Source organism: Leptodactylus fuscus, chromosome 2 (assembly GCF_031893055.1).
Source record: "Leptodactylus fuscus isolate aLepFus1 chromosome 2, aLepFus1.hap2, whole genome shotgun sequence".
Taxonomy (NCBI): Eukaryota; Metazoa; Chordata; class Amphibia; order Anura; family Leptodactylidae; genus Leptodactylus; species Leptodactylus fuscus.
This window is the reverse complement of record NC_134266.1, coordinates 39,469,310-39,480,954: the sequence shown is the minus strand read 5'-3', so window position 1 is coordinate 39,480,954 and position 11,645 is coordinate 39,469,310. Positions and strand designations below refer to the sequence as shown.

The following is an 11,645-nucleotide window of genomic DNA, read 5'->3' as shown; positions in this document are numbered from 1 at the left end:
TCATCCCCTTTGCAGATACTGTACAGCACAGTATTATTTGCCTCTGTGTTTGCGCAACTTGGGGCCCCAGCCTTAAAAAAAGCCTCTCATTGATCTCAATGGGTTCTGCTAGCTTTTTTTTCCACTAGGAATATTCCACTTTTCAGCGTGGAAAACTCCACACCAAATTCCTCACTATTTTCCTCCATGTGAATGGACCCTTAATGTTGCAGATTTTGTTGTGGTTTTTTTGAGCCAAAGCCAGGAGCGGATTAGGTAGAAGATAGAAGTATAAGTAATTCCTTTAAACTTCTCATTCCTTTTGTAGTGATTATTGGCTTTGGCTTCATTTCTGCAATGTGGGGCCTCAGCCTAAAAGTAAGGTTTGAAGAAAATAAAATGCCAAAAAGAAAAAAAATCCAAAACTCCACAAAAAAATAAATGCAAAAACCTTGCAAATACTATATACCGTATATAAAGGTAGCCTAAATGATGTAATGACGTTCAACACAACTGTTTGATGTTTTGTGCTGGCAGTAAGAGCAGACAGAAATATATAGTATTTAAAAAGTCTAGCAGTAAATTCAGCGCTCCTCCGGGGATATGTTCATGCTTTATATCACAGTATTTATATCCAGCCTGGAGGTCCATTACCACCTTTCACATCTCTTGGAAATAGAACTCTTGAGATGACAGATGAAATCTCCGTAATATTTTCTGCACTGATGTATAAGATGTTTAAATGTCCTTTCTGCATAAATTTTTCCAACTAAGTAGATTCTCCAGTATAGGCATATAGACCATGTAGTGTAGACATATAGACCATGTAGTGTAGGCATATAGGCCATGTAGTGTAGGCATGTAGACTATATACTGTATGTATGTAGATCATTGTGTACATCTCCACATAATGGTTGTTTGCACAGATAAATCAATGTCACGTTAAAAAAAAAAAAAAAAAAAAAAAAAAAAAGACTAAGAAATTTATGAAAATCAATAAAGGGGTTTGGGAGCAGGTCTGAGCCCTGCAGCATACTGCTTGAGTGCACCTGTCAAGGCCGAAGCTCATGTTCTGACATGTCTCAATGAGATATCACAAGCATCAACAATCGTAGAAAAAAATGCCTTAAATTTCTTTAAAAAAAAATACTTTTATGATATTCCCTAATACAGTGGCAGATCCAGGCTTTGCGGGGCCCTGGGCAATTGACTTTGGTGGGGCCCTACTTACCCAGGGGAACGGCGGTTTGGGGGTTCCCCCCCCAGGATATTTTGAAAAAATTAGCCCTAAAAATGCGTTTTTAAAATGTTATTCATATTTTCTGCCATTACAATAGACTGTGGGGCATAATAGAGGTTGCAGGGGCCACAGTGGACCCTTCAAGCTCTATTATTATACTCAGGGGGCTTTTCAGACCCCCGAGTATAATAATCAAAGCCCCAGGGGAGATGAGAGAACATAATAAACACTGTTACTCACCTCTCCGGGATCTGATGTTAAAGAGGACCTTTCATGGGTTTGGGCAAAGGCTGAATTCAGCAAACTGTCGGCTTTCCGGCGGTATATAGAACTGCCTTTGCCCAAACCCATGAAAGGTCCTCTTTAATCCTAGCAGGCTTTGGGCCTATATGGTACTGCTAGCACAGGCTTTGGGCCTATATGGTAATATACCAGACCGCACCGCTATTCGGTAGAAATACGGGTTTTCTTCGGTATGCAAATGAGTTGTCTTGCAGCACTGGGGGCATGCACAGTCGGTTCTGCCATCGGACCTCAGGCAGAGCCGACTGTGCATGCCCTGCGGCCACAAGAAAATAGCCACTTACACAAGCTTACTGTGTAAGCAGCCACAAGAAAATGGCCGCTTACACAGCTTACTTTGTATGCGGCCATTTTCTTGTGGCCGCGGGGCATGCGCAGTCGGCTCTGCCTGAGACCCAATGGCAGAGCTGACTGCGCTTGCCTAGCAGATTGAAATCGGTTAAGGAAAGGAAAACATGGGGGAGACCTGATATCTGAGGCACAGGTTCATGAGTGCCCATCTCAGGTAGAGCAAAACAAAGGGGAAAAGGGCGAAGACGCAGCTCCTGAGGCACAAGCATGTTAGTGTCCTTCTCATGCCTGGTGGAAACACGGGGAAAAAGGCCGATGACGTCACAAAGGAGGTCCCTGAGGCACAGGTGTATGAGTGTCCGATCTCAAGGCCTCAATAAGACACAACAGGAACTCCAGGACACAGATGCGGTAGTGTCCAATCCTGGAGCAAGGGGACAGGTGACAACAAGGTGACACAAGTTCACACTGGAGTAACTGAGGTAGTGTCCCAAAAGTTCTGCATCAATAAAGGGGTAAAAAAATGGTGACTATGTACATATGTGAGAGTTCAGGGAATCACTTCAGGGGGCCACCCTGGAGGTCAAAAAACTTTATTTTCCCAGTCAGGTGTAGACTGGGGGCCACAAAACTTACTTCTCAGCATCTGCAAGTTGTGGTCCTCCTGGCACGGCTAGTAAATGTCCCTCAGAAATGCACAGAATTATTCCCTGTCTCAGGGCTGTCTCTGGATGAGCTTGGAGCATAAATGTTCATCGTAGAGGGTATACCGACAGCCATTGAGCTCCAGTCCTGGTCTTCCTCCTGCACAGCCCAGCATAAACTATGTAGGGTGACTGCTCTCACTAGACTGGCCTTCAACAGTCGCCGGGCGGACTATAGTCTCTTACAACCCTGCCCAGTGGCCTGTGATTGACCAGGGCTGAAGCAAGGCATCAGTTTTGAACTGTAAGGGGGGAAAATAATGACATATAACACTGAACATAGAAGACGGGACATACCAACATAACCTGGAGGCACAACAGACAAACACCCTAAATAGCAGCACTCCAAGATGCTGCGTAGTGCCCAAACAATAATGCCTTATGATGCTCACATAATACAGTGTCTAATTGTTGTGCTATATAATCCTCACTTAGTAGTGTGATATGCTACCAATGTAGGGCGCCAGACGCCTGGGGCTCACTAACTATAGCAGACAATTGTTTCCGTAGCCTCTGCTCACTTTTCCCTACCCTGACTCACCCAAGGCCATGGTGGAAGGACTTCATGCTTATAGAATGCAGTGATGTTGCAGACAAGACATTGGCGTGTTGTCACGAGCATTTACTGAAGTAGATGTTCAGCATTATACAGGGTAACAAAAGCAGCAGGGAACAGTCAGGGTCAACTTCAGTAATACACAGAACATTTGTAGTATTAGAATGGCGGTCCCGTGAACACACATCGATTGTCTAGTTCTCAAAGGGGTTTGGCCTTAACATGCTTAATAACCATTCCTCAGGAAGACCCCAAGGTGAAGGTTAACCTCTCCTTTATATGATAGCACTTTGTGGAATGACTACAAAGCACCAGCTATAGTGCTTGAAGCTTAATCCATTTAACCCTTAGGAGATGCAGACATTTTTCATTTTTGTGTTTTTGTTTTTTACTCCTTACATTCCAAAAAGGCACAACGTTCTCATTTTTCTGTTTATGTAGTCATATAAGGGTGGACAGTGGAGCTAGTGTCAATGTCCTGGATGGGTTCTAATGGATGAGATGTCAAAGCATTGGGACAGACAGACAGGCACAGGAGGTTTAACTTCTGGCTTCAGGTTCCTTATTGGTTTAAAAAATCTTGACATTAAGGGATAACCAGAGAATTTTCATATCAGTCGTAGCATTAATTGCTGTCATGTGTACTTTAAGAGTGTTAAATTTAAAGGGGTTGTCCTGGATAAAAGCTGATCTCTACACTAATCTAAACTCCCTCCCCTGCCTACTTTCTAAATGACATAATTTATCAAAAATGTATATTTATCCATATCCCTGGGGCGGTCATGTGACTTTCTTACAGATTTGCCTACCCCTGAAACGAGCATTTTCCCCCCATAGACTATAATAGGGTTCGCTACAGCGTTCACTGTATGGGAAAAATATTTTAGAAGTATGTAGACTGGGTGTTTTCTACTGTAGTCACCATGAGCCCAACTTTTACCAACTACATTGTCTACCAATAAGTATTTGGAAACCTGTGGTAGAATAGACAAACAACACTGATTCATATTCAATAGTTGGTAGAGCCTCATGGAGTGGCAATTACAGCCTCCACCCTCCGGGGCTTTCCACAAGTCCTTGTATGACGGCTAGTGGTGTTTTATTTCATTCGGCTTGGAGAAGACAGGTAAGTTCTTTCGCTAATTTTGGACGGCTGCTACGATCCAACTCAATAGGGTTCAAGTCTGAGCTCTGGGAAGGCCAGTCCAGTTGGGTAACTTGATTATCACTGTACCAAGCCATGGTAAACCTCGCTACATGACAGCTGGCGTTGTTATCCTGGAAGTAACATTGGTCCGACCCATAGAACTGCCATAATGTAAAAAGCACACTGCTATTTAAAATAGTGTAATAGGAGTCAGTATTGAGTTTACCATGCACTGGGACCAAGGCATGACATACATCACGACCGCAGATATCTTTATTTGCATGAGTGTCCAAATACTTATTGGTAGACAGTGTATTACTCCAATCCTCTCAACAGTCCAATCCACTGGATTGCTGTACAAATATGTATATTATGTATATGTACCAGGGTTTATGTATTATGAAACCAGATACTGTAGAATATTCTAGAATCAAAGAGGTTAATTGTCACATCATTCTGTCTAGTCTTTGTCATTAGTCTTAATCCTTTATAATGCGCCAGTGAACTTTAATTATCACTTCTACCTCTTGTTTTTTCAAGTGCATGGTAATTACTAAAATTACACATTACACCCTAATTACTTTAAATATTATACACCAACCTTCTGGCAGACAAAACTAGTGATTTTAATTTCTACACCACAATATATTTAACATACATACCCAGGACTGGACAGGGATAAAAACGCCCTGGTTTGTGTCCAACATCTGGTATATCCACCAATCAGCTGCTCAGCACTGTGTATATAGCTGGAAGCAGACGGCTGTATATACTGTGGTGCCGTATTGGACTATTGTAGCTCAGCTACCATTCGCTGTACACAGCACAGAAAATAGCTGATAGCGGGGTACTCAGCTTTAGACTCCCCCCTCACTCCCATATTGATACCTAACCATATTGATTAATATGAATTTTTGGAGATGACCTTTAAGGCTTCAATACTAGACGCAGCTCATGGACAAGTCTAGCAGAACCTCTTTTATTAACCCTTGTAAAACACTTTCTTAACATATGGCATCCAGACATGTAGACATTCCTAGCCATAACCACCGATAACCAATAGATAAGTATGGGCATGACTACAGTTGTAGCAGCTGCCCAGAGACAGAGCACCAACTAAAGCAAGGCACCGCTCAAAAGAAGCTGCCACATATAATAAAGCAGGAACAGCTTGGAAGATTGGTATGGTATAGATATTTGGTAAATATTCAGGATAACCTGTTTTGAAGATTTTGACATTCTGCCCATTATCGTTTTAGGAGTCCAGTAGGCAGTCTCACATAGAGATTGACAGCATTATGAATGTTCATATAGTGTTAGCTGTCAATCACCAAATTGGATGGCCCATTGGACTTCTAAATGCCGAAAGAGCAGAGGTTTACATTACCCAAATAGAGGTTATAATACATCTCTTCCTATAAATCTTTGTATGGCTATATTGTGTATCATTTATATGTAATAGTCTGCTGTTCCATCATATTTATCTACTTTTATTGTTTCAGCAGATTACTATTCCAGGGCTGGGTCTCACTGGGTTCTGACAATGAACATGGAATGCAGGTGGAGGTGACAACTCTTACTTACACCATGTTCACATCAAATAACCTACACTTCAGGAAAAATAAACAGATTCCAGGCTTAGTCTTTGCTCTTACCAATACATATGACATTTGCTAGACTTTCCACAGTTACCCTGGAGCTTATATGTTGCATCATGAGATAGATTTTAGGCTAGGTTTCTCTTCCCACAACTTTACACAGTTAGATGCAGAGGTGCATCTTCCATGTGGCGACCAGAGGCCATCGCCTCAGGCGGCCTCATGAAATAAACTTGGGGGTGGGGGAGAACGCATTTTTTTATGGGCCTAACAAGAAGGGACTCCTGAGCTGCGGAATCCGGGGATAATTAGCCACAAAATCTGCGACAAGATGAAAGCAATGGGAAGCAGATTTGGGATGGAATCTTCCACGGATTTGGGGACAAAATCAGCTCCCAAATCCGTAGCAGATTCCTATGTGTGAACCTCACCTAACACCACCATTCTGTTACTAAATAATACCATCCTACCATTTCTAAATAACACTACCATGCATTGATTCCATTCACTTGCATTTTTGCTTGCTGAGAGATGCGTTGGATTCCTTGGCTGATCCCTCTCTGATTTCTTGCATTTCTCACTTCAAAGATGCCTTTTTCTCATACGGACAATGCAATCCTCTACTGACTTGTCAGTCGGTGATTCCGAAAGCAACAACCAATGCTGGAAGTGAAAACAAACATGAGGTGGAGATATTGGGTTTACCATATTGTCTCAATGGTACAAGAAGAGTTGCTTCCACACCCTGTATTCTGACTCCCGACAAGTTCCACAGCTACTGCTGCATGACCATCTCAATGTTTGACCATCTGTTGTCGGACCTGCATCCGGGCCTCAGTTTTCAGGACACCAACATGCAATGGAACATCCCTCTGGAGGAACGGTTTATCGTTGCTCTAAGGTAAAAACAATACTGTTTCATTTTGCCCCATCATGCTGTGATTTCACTGTAGCCCCTTGTCTGTCACCCACCTAGTGTCAGCTACTTTTCTACTTTTCACGCTGCTAGTGTATTTGAGACACACCCCTTTAGTTTTAAGGCCTTGTCACCTCTTGTCACATCTTACTAATAGAGATGAGCGAGTAGTACTCGATCGAGTAGGTATTCGATTGAATACTACGGTATTCGAAATACTTGTACTCGATCGAGTACCACTCGCTATTCGAATGGAAAAGTTCGATGTAGAACCAGCATTGATTGGCCGAATGCTATACAGTCGGCCAATCAATGCTGGTTCTTCTCCTACCTTTAGAAGTCTTCTCCTTGCAGCTTCCCCGCGGCGTCTTCTGGCTCTTCATTCACTCTGCCAGGCATCGGGCCTGGGCAGAGCCGACTGCGCATGTCCGCTTGTAGTGCAGACATACGCAGTCGGCTCTGGCCAGGCCCGATGCCTGGCAGAGTGAATGAAGAGCCGGAAGACGCCGCGGGGACGCTGCAAGGAGAAGACTTCTCGGAAGATCCAGCCCGACCTTCACTCGTGGACTTGGTAAGTATAATTTGATCGAACGTTGCCTACCCCTGAAACGAACATTTTCCCCCCATAGACTATAATAGGGTTCGATATTCGATTCGAGTAGTCGAATATTGAGGGGCTACTCGTAACGAATATCGAACCTCGAACATTTTACTGTTCGCTCATCTCTACTTACTAATATCATTGTCCCTTTACCTTGTCAACTCGTGTTTAAGTGTCATTATCTCCTGTCACCCACTCTACTCGACCATTTTGCAGATCATGAACGTGACTTGTGCAGTGATTTGGCAGCGTCTGAGAGTGGCAGTGATGACACAGCCCAAGGCAGAAGAATGGATTTGGATTGCTGAGGGCTTTTACAACTTGTCACAGTTCCCAACTGTGTTGGTGCGCTGGATGGAAAACACATTCATGTGAAGAAGCCGTCTCGCTCAGGGTCACTATATTTCAATTATAGACAGTATTTGTCGGTGGTGGTGTTGACCTTGGCTGACAGCAACTACCGGTTTGTAATGTTGATAGAGACCTATGGGGGGTCTATCTTCAGAGCTTTCAGAATGGGTGAACAGTTTGGACTAGTTCACATGTGGGCAAAGGGGCGGATTTTGACAGCAGATTTCGCTTCAAAATCCGCCCCTTTACAATGGTGGTCTATGCAGACCGCCAGGCTTCTTTTTTCCGCTAGCGGTGGGCTGCTGCTAGCGGAGAAAAGAAACGACATGTCCTATCTTCAGGCAGAAACCGCCGCGTGCTGGGCCGCAGCTTCCGCCTAGCAGCAGCACCCTCCTGTGTCGGCTCATTCATTTGAGCCGACATAGGAGGGGAAAGCCGTGACCGTGATGGTTGTGGCAGGCGGGTTTTGACCAGAGAGAGACGTGGCGAGCCGCGTCTCTCTCTGTGTCAAAACCCGAGCGGACGGTGCACATGTGAACTGACCCTTTCGCTCCAACCAGCTCGCCCTTCCAGAACCTGGGCGACTACATGGATCCTTAGGACCTCCAGCGCCATTCATCATCATGGCTGACAAAAGGATTTGGACTAACCTCCCATGTCCTGCGGCTATACCCTCAGTGTGGTTTGGATGAACAGACGCGTTCACAAGAGTGAGGTGGTTTGTTGAGTGCACCTTCGATATTTTGTGGAGCAAATGGTCCCTTACAACATGAAACAGGTAATTCAAGCCTGTGTCATACTCCACAATTTTCTCAGACTTCATGAGGCTATCTATGGCACTGACCTGGAGCAGTTAGTGCCGACTTCAGGCATTCCTCTGGACAATACCATTCATGAACAACCCTGAGCAGCTGGACTGTCTATCTGCGTACTACGTCCTCTCACCCGCGGGAGCAGTTCCCTGGCAGAGGAATGCTATCTACAGAGGGAGATAATGTTTAACTGGTTCTGGATTGTTGTTATTGTTCCCATTTGAGTATAGTGTAGGAACTCGCAACTTGCGAGCGTTAGTATTTCTGTGTGTATATGTGTATACCTATGATTGCAAGGCCACCATATTTAGAATTTTTCTTTTTTTTTACCACTTCAGTACAAGGCCAATTTTTCCGGTTCAGACGCATTTTTATACATATATATATTGGGGAAAATATAGGAAATTATAAACAAATCAGAGGGAAAAAAATGTCTATTTTTCAACTTTCACTTTTTTTATAGCAAAAAACACTACAAAAAAATTTTTTGAAACAGTTTTTCCTCTCCATGGTAATTTATATTTTGTATTGTGTCTTTGGGGGTAGGGCAAAAACCTGTTATGTGGTCGTGATATTGCCATATTGTTATTTAAAAAAAAAAAAAAAATTCACTTTCTTTCTTTATTTATTTATTTACATCATGTCCCCATATGGTCATAGTAAACCTTTGGGGGCATCTGAACACAATTGTTTTGGCGGAGGAGGCTAATTTTCCCTGTAACTGGGGCTGATACCTTAGCCCCAGTTACAGGAGGAATGCAGCCTCCAGCCCATTACTGCTGACCTGATCAGGGTCCTCTAGGACCCAGCAGCTCTAACAGTCACTGATCCCGGTGGATCATGTTACCGCTGGGTCAGAGGGGAGCCGTATTATGGTGGCTGCCATAGCTTGCAGAAATTTTCTCTCCACATTTTATAAATGGATTCTGGAACACCGAACAGAGATCGAACGCTGGTGTGAATTCAACCTATAGAACAGACCGCTCAGCAAAGCCCTGCAGATATTTCAACATTTCAATTTTAAGCTATGCACCTTCCATGATTATTATTTGAAATATTTTAATTTAATATAATAAAAACATTTATTTTAAAAATGATTTAAAATTTTATTAATATTATCATTATTATTATTATTATTATTATTTTCTATCTTTCACATTGTTAGTTTACATCAGACACATTGGTAGAGAAGTTTATGTCACATAAACGGTTTGTGTTAGGGAGTCTGTCATCAAAACAGACCCCTGCTATTGCTCGGCCAGGCTGTATAAATGTCAATAATAGAAGGGAGTGGGAGAGGAAAGCGAGAGTGGCTCACCTTTGAAAAGCACAGCTCTTTAGTCCAATGAGAGTAAGGCCTCGTTCACATCCGCGTTGGTATTCCATCTGGGGGAGTCTGCATGAGGACCCCCTGAATGGAATACTGAACACAACTTCAAGAGGTGCGCCAGTGAAACCACATGAACCCCATAGACTATAATGGGGTCCATGTGCTTGCCGCCAGATCTCCGCAGGGAACATGTGGACAGGAAAGTAGTTCACAATCTATTTTCCTGTCCGCATGATTTGTATGGGCAGCACGCAGCAAGCACACGGACCCTATTATAGTCTATGGGGTCCATGTGCTTTTACTGCACACCGCTTGCAGTTGCATTCAGTATTCCGTTCGGGGGTCCCCATGATGACTCCCCGGATGGAATATCAAACGCAGATGTGAACGAAGGCTAACAGTGATGTCCTTGTTGTACCAAATGGCTCATTTGCATATCAGGGGGGAAAAAAAATTCAGATTGGGAAACAGACCCCCCCCCCCCATTTAATTCACTTAAACGCCAGCTATCTGACTTTGCTTATAGTTCAATAGAGACTGCTCTGATGACAGACTCCCCTTGAATCTCTATTGAGATCAAATAAGGTCTAATCATTTTTTGCTACATTCTGTTTTAATACTTTTTATATTTTATGACTTTTTGCTGCTTCATTGTGTGACTAGTAACATCTTATAACTGCAAGCTTTTGGCTACAGTAAGGAATGGCTATACTCCAGGAATAGCTCTGACAGCCAAGCAGTGACCACTAGACCATGATATAACTCAGGGACAACTGGAGATTTTATACTAAGAAACGTTCCCTTCCTTTATTAGGGAGATAATCCCATATACAGCAAACTAAATCCCTTGAGATTTTCACCTCTGTCATTAATAAGTATCTACAATGATAATAAGTACGAAGTGAATGCTGTGGCTGCAGGGATACGACAACCCTCTCTATGGTGGCCAGATCTTCTTAAGATGTTCCAGCTTTATTTGATGCCGTTTTATTGTATTATTTGTACATATTGTAGCAAGATTTATCAGGTCAACATGTTCAGGTTTTATAAGCTTTTCTAGGAACAGACTGATTCATGCTCTATACTATGTCCATACAATATAAGCCACAATAACAAGTGAATATTTTGTTTCTATGGGCTTTGTAGTATATGACGTCGGTCAGCCTGAACTTAGTTTTTATTTTAACTCATTTTATTTTATTTTTAATGTCACCAAATATAATGGACCATTGAAAGCAAGGTTTATTATTGATCTGATTATGGCCGAATCTTTGATATTATCAGTATATAAATCATAGCAATGATGGATTCTTTAGCTGTGTTGTCTTTTGGTAGATGCAAGGGAACGGTCTTAAGCATTGGGCGGAATGATCATAAATTCATTGCTTGCATGTAATTAAATGTTACATAAATAGTTCCAATAATTTACTGCATGTGCAATGAATCAGGATTATGACAGAGCCATCTGGTTTGCTGAATATTACCTGTGGCTCATTAGATTACAGAGTAATTGTTGTAAAGCTTGGTATCGGATGCTCATTTACTCCATCTAGAGATTGAAGGCACTACCCTTGACCTCCAAGCTGAGGCTCGTAACATAATGGGGTGACATCACTTAAAGTGTACCTCCAGTTTGAAACAACTTCTCGTAAATGAATAGTACAGATGGAAATAAAAAACATTGTAATATATCTTATTAAGGAGATCTGCGCAGAGCCAACTGCGCATGCCCGCAGCAATTTTCCTGTGGCCACATACACAGTAAACTGGTCTAACGGCCATTTTCTTGTGGCTCCTTACACAGTAAGCTGGGTTAA

The 11,645-nt window shown here is 42.7% G+C and overlaps 1 pseudogene; it reads left to right on the top strand.

Annotated features, from left to right (window-relative positions):
* Positions 1-2,128: 2,128 nt before the first annotated feature.
* On the top strand, positions 2,129-8,593 carry LOC142196157 (uncharacterized; annotated as a pseudogene).
* The last annotated feature ends 3,052 nt before the right edge of the window (positions 8,594-11,645 follow it).